Source organism: Acyrthosiphon pisum, chromosome A1 (assembly GCF_005508785.2).
Source record: "Acyrthosiphon pisum isolate AL4f chromosome A1, pea_aphid_22Mar2018_4r6ur, whole genome shotgun sequence".
Lineage (NCBI taxonomy): Eukaryota > Metazoa > Arthropoda > Insecta > Hemiptera > Aphididae > Acyrthosiphon > Acyrthosiphon pisum.
Window position 1 is genome coordinate 103,585,907 of NC_042494.1, and position 13,453 is coordinate 103,599,359.

Consider the following 13,453-nt stretch of genomic DNA (forward strand, 5'->3'; position numbering starts at 1 on the left):
TTTTTTATCTCCCCCCTACAACTTAAATTTAAATAGCCATATTATTTTCCCCAATTTGATATGATAATGATGGTATTTATAGATTCAAAATATATAGGTATCCTAGGGAAAAAAGATAAATAATTTGAACATTTTATAATACTCTTGTTCGTTTATTATTTCTTATCACTACAAATAAGTCTGACATTAAAATAAAAACAAACTACCTTTGAATGGTCATCAGGCAGGTACAATTTCAAATATTACTAATAGGTTTTAGGCATTATTGGAGGTAGAAAGACATTAAGTATTTATAACTACAAAACATAAAAACAAATTATAGGTACTAGGATGATAAATAACTATCAATTATAATTTGTAATACATTTTCGATGCGTGCCATATCGAGATAGGTTAGCGGACATATATTTTAAGACCGCTGCATCAAACCACTCGTAGTACCTCTTAGGGCTTTATTGCGGGTAGTCATAAACATAATCGGTTTACTTGATGTTATTTTAAAATATTATATGATCTTAACTCCTCTTATTTCGCGTATAATAACTTCAGTAGGTTGCCATAATTATTGTAATAGTGAATGTACACTGAATGTAGCCGAATTTAACGGGTTGTAGTTATATACACCTACGACGAGAAGGTACCTACCTATTTTATTTTGGCTTTTTCCAATTGGCACAACATCAATCGTTTATTAGAGCTGAGAGAACACCTTGGTTATTTTTCACTTTTCCAATTATTTTCATCTCGCCACAGACAATCGGATTAAATATTTGTTTTTTTTTTTCATTTCTCACTGACATTTCGATTAAACTTGCACTTGACAATATTTTTTATTGTCAATTACTATATGTACATCGTAGACATCGATAAGATGTGCTCTCGATAAGACTACCTAAGATCAATATTTATTTTAAATTGAACTATCTGATGACTGATATACAACTTCAATAAAAATATATTTTAAACAATAATATTTTTTTATTTTGATAATATATTATAGTTCTTTCCTTGATTAATATTTTGTATGTTCAGATATTCCAATATAATATTATACACGCCTCGTACAAAAAAAAAGCATTCTGTGATTTATGTGAATTGATTTAAACTAATAAAAATATACAATTTTGTATTTTGTATACTTCATTATTCGAATTGTTCCTACAAGATGTTTTACTCGAATTATTTCTTTAATTTAAATTTTACAGGTAATAACTCATTTTTTTTTTTTAATCTGAGCAAAATATGTTTATTTATTTATCATGATAATGTCTTTGAGGGGCAAACAGTAGAGAAAAAATATAGGTACCAAATGGCTAATTGGTCATACAATATAGAATATACACTTAAACATAATATGAAAACTAAACACATAATTTAAACACAATGATACCATTTAGAATATCAATATTATATAATACCGTGTTCTTTAACATGATTAAACATCATGATGTAAAACAAACCTAAGTAAAGAGTTACATGAAAGTAGCAGATGGGTGAACTAGAGTGTAACGAATGACTATAATTTTTCCACTAGTAGATACCTAAAACAAAGAGGTTATTCTTAAATTAATCAATGGAACATAAAAATGTATATTATTAAAAACTTTTGGACAATAAAACTTATTAGTTATTATTCAATAAATGATAAACCCATTTTATACTAAATAATTTTTCCTAAAACAAAGAATAGACATGGGTAGCGCTGTCATTAGTAATATAATATCATTATTCTAGTTTGCTTTATTTAACTCAAGATAAATCATTTCAAAAACGTATTTGGTATGTATAATAGTATTTTATTGATTCACTATGAAATGGAGACTTAAAAATAAATGAATATTCTAAAATAGATATAATTAAAACTAAATACAAAGTTTAAATACAAAATATTTTATTAAATCGTCCACCTTTTCGATGCAAGAAACCTAGGGCATAGGATGCTTTAAATTAGTAGAGGTATTAATTAATAATTATGCTATGCTCAGAAAACGATAAGTCACTTGAAATATATACACTTGAGTCTTTTATGTTTTAAACTACTACTAAATGTGTTTCCATTTATATCTTAGTAAAATAACTTTTTAAGATTCTGAGTGGAACGATGTGTTTTTTTATTTTTTTTTTGTGCCTGTCATCACCTTTTAGGACAGTAAAAGTACTTAGATTTTCTTCAACAGTATCTTTTTTGATATGAAAGTGAATCTTATTGGTACATTGGGGGGTCAAAAATAAACTTTCCAGTAGTTTTCAAACGTGACGCCAAAAACAAAAAAAATTTAAGGAAAAACAGGAATTTTTACCCAAAATCAATTTTTTGCTAAATTGATTTTGGTTTTTGGTGTAACTCTAAAACAAATGATTGTAGATACATGACATTTTTACTGACTATTTTTTTTAGAATTTTCTATACACAATGCCTTTTTTAAAAATATTTTGACTTATTTTGAGCTGTTTAGGGACATTTTCAGTTTCCAATTTTTTTAGTTATTTATTCTATAAATATCAATAAAATTTTAATTGTTAGGTACAAAAACTTGAAAATGTAATAGAAAGCTCCCGATATATTGTTACAATAGCTGTTCAAAAATATTTAAAAAAAGCACTATTTTTTTTTATAAGCATTTTAAGTTTGAATTTTGACAAAGTTTATCAAATTTAAAATTTAATAATTATTTTGTAGTTAAAAATTTATAAAATGTTCAACTTTTATTGCCAAATATATAAATTACTTTATTCACAATAATTTCATCAAATATACTTAGTAATATCATACGCTGTCTGGCCGTCTTCGCTCAGAACCGTTTTTCTTATACAATGATATTATATGATTGAATTCAAATTTAACACCATCCATTACAGTGACCATTTGTAACATACTGTACAGCAGAGAAAAATCCACTCAACCACCTTTTTACTGCATAGAGATAAGATAATATAAGATTTACCGCAGAGAGAAGATAATATTTACAATACTACAAACGAGAACGTAAATCATTAATACAAATGACAAGCAGGAGGGGAGACAAATTAACACACTTGGTGAATACCATACAACACATCAATAATTTTAGAAGTATATTTTCGACTTTTTTTGCTTATATTATTCGAATTTACAACTATTTACCCAACTAATGTTACGTACATTAATTCTCACGATGTATTTTCCATGAATTTTCTAACCCCTGAATTCATTAAAAACTGGTTTCTTGCGATTTGGTGAAGTCCATATTGATTCAATAGTTTGTTACATTCACCATATTTTTGGCAAGAATTCTCGAACACACTAAGATAGAAATGGATAAAAAAATATCGCCATAATGATAATAATATCATTATTGCAATTATATCGTGTTTTATTTATCGATACATTAATGAATGGATATAATGAATATATATATTATTATTATAATTTATGACGTACACAAGACGTTTATAACTGGGATAATTTATCGTATGCAGTCGGTTAATGCGTTAACGCAACATGTAATTATTAAACGCCTACGATTATTCACCTTTTCATAATATATTAATATTTCAAGATGATTATAATATATTCCGATCAGCTGGACGCTGGTTGAGAACGAAATGGCCAGTGGTGGTCAGTTAAGTCGAGCACAGATTGTCTAGGGCAACACGTGTGAGACTGCTTAACAGTATTATATTATAATACAGAGATAACAATTGTCTAGAGTCTAGACTCTAGATAAAAAACCAGATAAATCAAAACTTGAATTTATCGTGTACTAACGAACTGTACTCCTTAAATGCTATAAGAAATCTAAGTGTGAGAGTAAAGGTACTTGAAAATTCCAAAAATTAAATAGAGGGTGCCTCTATGAAAGGATAAAAAGGATACGAGAGTATTGTTCATACTGGCTGAATTTCACTGCATACCTATACGATACTTATCGTAACTATTTATGCGTGTAGTGTGTATGTAATATACAGAAGACATTCGTGTCGGTCTCGAACGAAAGGAACAAAAAGATTTTTATTTACATTTTACGATTTTCACAGTCTAAGAGCCAGTTGTACCATCTCTGATTTAAGTTAACCGGAGTTTAATCGGCCGAATTTGCCCAGTTAAATATCTGTTATCAGCTGATTAAGCTTAATCGAAGTTTAACCGTAGACAGTACAACTGGCCCTAAGAATCACACGTTTAAGATTATATCGTGTCATCTTTAAATTATTAAGATAACGTGGCACTGTGATTCATAGCAATAATTTTAAATATTATATTATGTGGTTTGTATGACACAACAGTACGATTTTCAACGACGTCATATAATTTCATATACGTTACCATATAATAGATGCGTAGGTGTCACTAAAAACGTGAGAAAAAATAATAAAAATCGTACACTATTATACCTATAATTGTATATTATACAGCACCTAAAAATAGGTTAGGGCGGCCGTGTATAATACATTATACATTGAATATTCGGAAAAGTTAACTAACGGAAAATGGATTTTTCGATGGCCGGATGGCTGGCGGGTATATACCAATTTTCCGTGTCACCGTAAAGTCATCATCACGCGCGGCGGAGCAAAGTGAATTTCCTCGGATGTAAAAACGTCATTCGATTTTCCTACATTATAATATTATATATAATAATTACATTTCGTTCTTAATAGTCGCATCCTCTAAAAACCAATTTTCTTCCGGTTAATGGGTATTTTATAATATATATATATAAAAAAAACAGTATTTACTAAATCTTAAAACTTTTTACTTTTTACTTGTACCGTATAACTAGGATACCAACCTATATATACGTGGTGATTCGTAAATTAAATATTACATTAATTTTTTCAATCAATTTTAGTAAAGTTTATTATTTTAACTAATATTACAATACTACACTTTTTCCAACAAATGCACATTCACTATTTTAGATTCTGAGTGGAACGATGAATGTATTGATTTTACAATGATGTGTGTTTTTTTTTTATTTTTTTTGTGTCTGTCATCACTTTAGGACAGTAAAAGTGCTTGGATTTTCTTCAACAGTACCTTTTCTGATAGGAAAGTGAATCTAGTTGGTACTTTGGGGGGTCAAAAGTAAAATTTTTCCAATAGTTTCAAAAGCGCCGTGAAAAACAAAAGAAAAATTGAGGAAAAACGGGAATTTTTACGCAAAATCTGTTTTCGAGAAAATTGATTTTGGTTTTTGGTGTAACTTTAAAACAAATGACTGTAAATACATGAAATTTTCACTGGTTGTTTATATTTCTATTTTCTATACATGATAAATTTTTCAAAATATTTTGATTTGTTTTGAGCTGTTTACGGACAATTCCAGTTTCCAATTTAATTAGTTTTTTTTTCTATGAATGTCAATAAAACTTTATTTGTCACAGTTTTTTTTTATTAGTATTTAAAGTTCAAAAATTTACAAAATATAGAAAAATCACGAAAATTACCTAATTATGTTGAGTTTATAATTCGTAAAAATTTTTCTTTTTAGAACTAAGATTTTAAAATGTGATACAAGATTCCTTATAGGATAATCTACCTTTATCAAAAAAAAAAAATGTCTATAAGAAACTCAAATTAAATTTTTATGAGCGTTTGAAATTCATATTTTTACAACATTTGATATTTGCTCGATTTCTCATGAGACGATTTTCTTATTTTGTTGTAATTAAAAAACGAATGACTGTAGAAACTTGAAAATTTCACTGAATGTTTATATTAGCATTTTATATATACGATAAAATTTTGAAAATAATTTGACTCTTTTTGAGCTGTTTACAGACATTGTAAGTTTTAAATTTTTTTAGTTTTTTTTTCTATAAATATCAATAAAGTTTTATCTGTTGGGCCGAAAAGTGTATAAATTTAATACAAAGCTCCTGATATATTGTTACAATATCAGTTGAAAAATATTTAAAAAACATATGTACAACTTTTTTTATAAGCATTTAAAGATCAAATTTTGACAAAATTTATCAAATTTTAATTTGAAAAATTATTTTGTAGTTAAAAATGTATAAAATGTTCAATTTTTGTATCTAAGAATTAAAAATTTAAAACAGGATTCCACGTAAGTTATTAATTCTGTTACCAAAAAATCTAAAAAATACATTTACACAGTTTATTTTTATAGTCATTTTAAGTACAAATTTGGACGAAATTACATATTAAAAACCTAGAATAACTATTTTAGTTATTTTGTTGTGATTGTATAATATTATTCGTGGGTACTTGAAACTTCTAAAGTATACTATTATATATCTATGATTTTACCACGGTTTTTTGTTGATGTATAACGCGTTATAACTTATAAGTACCTAATAGATATTATGATATGATTAATTTGGAATTTATTATAGGTACCTATTATAGGTCAATTTTTTTTTAATACCATAGATAAGTATATATTATATGTCTAATACATAGACTGATATACCGTCTCCGCTCAGAATCGTTTTTCTTATACAGTGATATTATATCATTGAATTCAAATTTAATACTGTCCATTATACAGTGACCCACTTCTAACCTACTGTACAGCAGAGCGACATCCACTTACCCACTTTTTTTATTTTACTTCTTAGTGTTATTATTTGTTTTTTTTTTTAATTGGCGTCTGCTATTTTAAATGTTATAAATCGAACTAACGTATTAGCTAGTTCATAAATATTCAAGAAGAGGAGTGACGCTATAACATTTCTCTTTTAAATCTGGAAATTATTTTAATATTAACGAAGAATAAACATATTCTATACTTACTAGCTGGGACTGGAGTAATGTCTATTGTGTATACGTTATACTGTTCTAAATAATAAAAAAATATTGAAATTATAGAATGGTGTAAAGTTTAAAAAAAAAATCCTGTCTTAGTATTTTGTCAAGATTTAAAATATTTAAAATAATATTATGATCTATGTTTAAAATAAAATAGAGTAGAATATAATTACTACTTCAACAATAATTATCTTAAAAAATAAAAACATATAGCCGAAAAATTTAATTAGGTAAATGGTAGAATCGCACTGTTTGAAGTTACAAAAAATGGAAAGTATTTATATTCAAATATTAACTAAAATCGTTAAATGGAAATATATAAAAGTGATTAATGTTATCGAGATATTTAATTCAGACGATGACACATATTACCATTTTTAATATACATACCATATGATTTAATGGTTGGTTAATTTAGCAATGTTGATAAACATTTTAGGATTAATTTAATATTCAACAAATTCCAGGAATATTTTGATTAAAGTATTTAAAAAAATATCTGGTGTACCTATATACTGTATATTCCAATGTTACATAATATTTATGGTTTCATATATATATACTGAAAACATGGTAACGTAGAGGAAAATAAAAATTCTGATAAGACTTACAAATTTAATGATTTTATTTTTTTTCCGTATGTAACAAGTAAGACAGTTGCACTTTATCGAGAATATAATATTTATAAATTGTATACAAACAGATTTTTTATCAACTTCAATAAATTTGAAGAATGTGAATAATATCATGATAATATACCTACAATACAAACTGTATAATGTATATTATTTATTTTATTATTTCAAAATTAATTAACACTCATTAAATTTAATTCCACTCCTGGGTTATAAATATAAATTCAAAAAATGTAATATTTTTCGATCTATTTGTCCAATGACGAGCACATTCTCGTGACCGTCAGAATACAATATATTAATCAATTCCGGTATTATCAACTTCCTGTTATTCTATAAACAGTACAAAACATACGGGTATGTATATGTGTAGTATAGCTTATTCCTTATTACTGTACGTTTTCTATTTATTTGAAAAATTAATGAATAATAATATTATAGTTAATACGAAATCAAATTGGCAACTGACATTGCAACACGTATAATTTTGAAGTAAACACACATTTTATCAAGTTACAAGAATATCCATTACTTAATATAATAATATGAAGGTAGGTTAAAGTATTCCAGGCCTTGGAACTGTATGAATTAGCATATTTGTTAGAAAATATGTATTTAATTACTGATAAAATTATGATTCAAGATCGCGAGATTTTAACTTATAAAAAATATTTCAAATGTTAAACTTTTAATGATAAATTGTTGTAGATATTATTATAATTAAAACAAACTTATCGTATATTCATTAATATTTAGTACTTCAATTACGTCGTCTAAATTCAACTTTATATTTAGATTAATAGGACAGCAGCTGCTGTCAACAATTTAAAATATTCTGCACATTTGATGTCAATTGACTTCACACTCTAAGAACAATAAAAATAAAAATATAAATAACTATTAGAAATGAAATAATAGTATTACGCCATTGCCTATTTAACCGAACTATGCGTTTATCGGTACACTCAAAGTATGTAAACACATTGTCTGCACACTACGGATCATTATTATTCAAATTTTATATAAACTAATAATATTTTTATAATTTCAAACCCATGATAACTTATCTAAAATAAATCTAAAATATAACAATATATTAAAAGTCTGAATACAAGATGATTCACTATGCATTCTCTGATTACTTGTATATTTTATAAATATATTTGATCAAATTCCGAATTACGTAAGTCAAAATTTAATAAAAAAGGTTTAACAATACTAAAAGTAAAAATGGTGGCTTTTATTTTGAAAAACCGACGTATCTGTCACCACAGAATGCAGATACACTTTAAATGGCTTAAAAAAGTACAAGTATTTGAAAATATGTAATGGTTTTGTTAAAAATGCAAAAAATTAGAATTCGAACCAATCTATTATTAAATGATAATAGTAGGGAATATGCATGTTTGGTGAATCACAATGTATAAATAATATCTCGGGATGTATAAGTGCATACCGCACTATTCCCAGTTAATAGTAACATATACTTTACCTACTCAGGAGAGAACTCTCCCTCGGTTAAACGATCTAACCAATCTTGTCACTTAGAGTAGATTAGAATTCTATACACGGACGAACACGAAGATTTGAAAAACCCATTTAATATATCTAAGGAATATGCGTGAAATCATAAGAAAAATACATTTTCAAATGGAAATATAATCAAGTAAACGTCCTTTATCTTTACTCCACTATAGAAATTGAACTTTGAATTCCACACAAGCTCAAATGATTTAAAATTATAAAATAAAATCTATTTTATACACATATTAATATAAATGCTATCTAGAAACATGCAATAAATAAATAAGGAGTACATTTTACACAAATTGGTATGATTTTTGGTTGGATTACATCTCATAATAGACCACATTTTATATATTTTTACAACGATAATACATAATAATACAAGTTACAACTCAATATTCATATAGTATAAATATTTATAATTCACATAAATTGCAGGTACTCGTCCATTATAAAATAGTTAAATGTGCATTGAAATAACCAGAGTAGTGTTAAATAAAATTAAAACTATACCTACAGTTAATTATACTCAGAGCATTATTAAAAATGCTATAAAAAATTGGCATTAGAATATGGGAACATATTTTTTTTTGTAACACCCAACATATTTTGTATCAAATTTACATTTTAAATATTATATTATATGCTACCTATCAACAAAATGATATATTATTACATTTTATGTCAAATATATCTGTAGGCTGTAATAATAAACTCCATGTACAAAATTATTTCGGATACATTATGCATGGTTCAATGGTTGATATAAAGTTTGATACAATTCTTTAAAAAAAAATTGATAGTTATTGTAGTTAATGGTTAAGGTAAAATGTGATATTTTCCGTGCACTTGTCATGTTATATTTTATTTTACTTAAAATGTAAGTAGATTCATTCAATTGACACGATAATAACAAAAAAATATTATAATAGAAGAGTAACATAAAAAATGCATTAATTAATAATACAATTTAATTAAGTTTGAAGTTCGGACTAATTAGTAATTACGAGTACTAATATTATACTTTATGTTAGTTAAATGTTTTTCGATGCCATTAAATTATTTATAATTTATCGCGTGAGAGGTAATCAATTTGTCTTAAATATCTGAAATATATAGGTATAAATAATTAGAACATTTTGCATAATTTAAATATTTATTAATGTCCGAATTACAAATATTACCGTTTCTCACAACATTCAAATGTATAATTGGTTAATTAATAAAAGGTAGGTATATTAAATAAAGTGAAGTTAGGTTATTAAAATAAGGACGCTTTTCGTATTAGCATCATAGTGATTTTTTTGTTTTAATAATTTTACTTAATTGTTATACCGAAGGACTGAAATTTCAATTTCAATTTTTTTTGCACGATTTGTATTATGTTTAAATAAAGACAATAACGAGTATTATAGACTATAGTTTGGATCATTCCCAATGTTTATAGAGGCCAATTTACCTCATTTCAGATACGTAGACAATGGTGGGGGGGGTGGTTAATGGGTTATGACCCCTTTCATCATTGACCGTGCTTATTTTAGGCTTTACTATAATATTATATTAAAAATTATTACAATAAACCCTATAGTACCCCCCCTCTCTTCCATCCCCCATACAAAATTCCGGAGGCGCGTAAAATATTGGAAAATATTTTGTCGGAACCGTATTTTGTCGGAAAAATATTTTGTCGTAACCGTATTCTGTCGGAACCGTATTTGGTCGGAACCGTATTTTGTTGGAAAAATATTCAATCGGAATTTTTTTTTTCGGAAAAATATTTTATTGGAACAGTATTTTATAGGAATTTTTTTTCCTGGAATCGAATTTTGTCGGAACCATATTTTGTTGGAATTTATTTTTTCGGAAAATATTTTGTCAGAAACGTATTTTATTGGTTCCGAATTTTGTCGGAACCATATTTTGTTGGAATTTATTTTTTCGGAAAATATTTTGTCAGAAACGTATTTTATTGGTTCCGAATTTTGTCGGAACCGTATTTTGTCGGAAAAATATTTTGTCGTAACCATATTCTGTCGGAACTGTGTTTGGTCGAAACCGTATTTTGTTGGAAAAATAATAATTTGGAAAGCATTTTATTGGAACCATATTTTGTTGGAAAAACGTATTTTTGATTAATTTTTTTTTTTTCGATATGTACCTGAATCTATTTTACTGTATTTTAATGTGTATGTAAATTATTGTAAGTTATGAATACCTATGTAAGATATTCCTACCTTAAAAATGTATATATTAGTATACAGTGAAACCTCTGAATCGTGAACATCCTCAGTCGTCGAATTTTTGGGAATGAGGATCTGCAGCTGCGTTGTCAACAAAAAAAGCACTTTTCTACTTTAAAGCCACCAGTTTGAAGCTTAAAAGTCATTGAATCCATTATCTATAAATGATTAAAAGTAGTGAAATTGTCCCCGTTCCCGAAAAAACGTCCGCTTTTGGGAGGTTTCCGTTAGAGGAAATATATATTTGTTATGTATTGTCGCACTAAAAACGTATATTATAATATATAGGTATTAAGAGTCTTGCGATTCACTAGGAAAGTTAAAAACTCTTTCGAATTTTAATTTGGGTACCTACCTCAATATTTATAAACAAAATCATCTGCAGAATAATTCAAAAAGAAAAAAGGTGGGTAAGTGGATGTAGCTCTGCTATACGCCTATACAGTAGGTTACAAGTGGGCCACTGTAATGGTTGGTGTTAAATTTGAATTCAATAATATACAACCGTTGTAGACAAAAAACGATTCTGAGCGAAGACAGTCTGTCAGCATATCTGATGATATTAATGTAATTAAAGTAATTTATTTTATTATTAGCCATTTGTACTATACATTAAACATTTAAACGATTATATACATTTTTCAATATAATGTATAATATTAAATATACCTTTATTGGCTTTATACAAATGTTATGGATTAAAATATAGTACCTATATAATAATGTTTAATAGATACTTATATTTTTAGGAAATTATAGTTGTAGCCTTTTAAGTCTAATATTTTTCCTACAGTTAGTGTTGTAGGTCCTGTACTAAATTTAATACTACCATAAGTCGATAATAATCTTAATGCGGCCAAGTCATTCTTCAGTTAGTATTGTTTGCCTCTTTACTGTATCAAATATAGAATCAAAGTAAATCCTAAGTATACCTAAACATTGAATTTCAATAACACAAAATAATAAGTTGTTCTATTTTAAAGGGTAAATTTTAATGTTTTTCTCCCTAGATTTGGTTTCTATTTCAATTATAATAGTGATCATCGGTCAATTATTTTAATCAAACTACCTATAGGAAAAGAAGGTTAAAGGTAAATTATAAATAAATAAAGGTAAATTCAGTGCATATTAATGTTTATGGAATAAAACATTGTTTTTTGTTTAACTATGTATAATTTTAAAAAATTAATTACCCATGTAAATTTATTCATGTTTGTAAAGTACCTATAGTAGAGGAATTGATTATTTATAAAAAAATACAATATTTAGGAACAGATAATAGTTTATTTAACATGATTTAAACAAAAGTAATTAACTGTTAATAATTTAATATATTCTGATTATTAAAAGAAAATCTGTATTACACAGAGGACAACGCTGTCTGTCAAGTTGAGATGCACAATTTTCACACATGACCTTATGGCCACAAGGTACAGGTGCATGAGTTGCCAAACTCTCAAAACATATAATACAGAGATTTTCGTTGGGTGTTACACGATATTGCTCTATGTTCTCAGGCACTTGAACAAATGGAGTTTCTTCTGCTTCTTCAAAGGGTCCATAAATATTCTCCCAAATTCGTAATTCTAAATCTTCTGGTACAATAAAGTCATTTTCATCTACAAAAGATTATGAAATAATATAAGTTAGTCTATTTTTCTGGATATATTTTGTCAGCTAAATTTATTTCAAGACATTTTATTATTATTTACAAAAAAAAAAAATAACAATAATGGGCGAGTTAATGTTTTTAAACTAGGTATTTTAAGTAATAAGTTAAATTAAATGATGAAAATACTAAATAGTTAATAGTTATAAATAATTCATTGTGTTAAAGAGTTAATCGAGTTAATTTAAGTAACTTGATTTCATCCCATTAGGTAGGTATGCATTAATGCATTCATAAATTATTCTCATTATGTTTGTTTTGACTACACACCTTCACTATTGTCCTGATTTGGAGCGTTTACAATATTAACATGTTCAACAATTGAATCGTCTTCAATCTCAAGTTCTTGTTCATCTAAATTTTCTTTTAAATAATTGATCAAGCAAATTAATTTTAGTTAAATTTTTAAATGTTATGAATTTATAAGTTATAATCACACAGTGATATTTATGTAGTGACACACCTTCTAAGACTTCAGCAATGGGAACATCAACGACTGGACCAATATCTAATACCTCAGGTTCTTCAAATAAAACTAAAATGTTATCAATAATAAACATATAAATTAGAAAAATAAAACAATATATTCAAAATCGTAGGGCAAAATATGTAAGTGTACAATTTG

The 13,453-nt window shown here is 26.4% G+C and overlaps 1 protein-coding gene across 2 annotated transcripts in view; it reads left to right on the forward strand.

Moving 5' to 3' along the window:
* The window catches only part of LOC100569509 (ABC transporter G family member 23), a 36,392-nt gene that overhangs the window by 10,649 nt on the left and 12,290 nt on the right, over positions 1-13,453 (forward strand). The gene's annotated exons all lie outside the window — the stretch shown is intronic.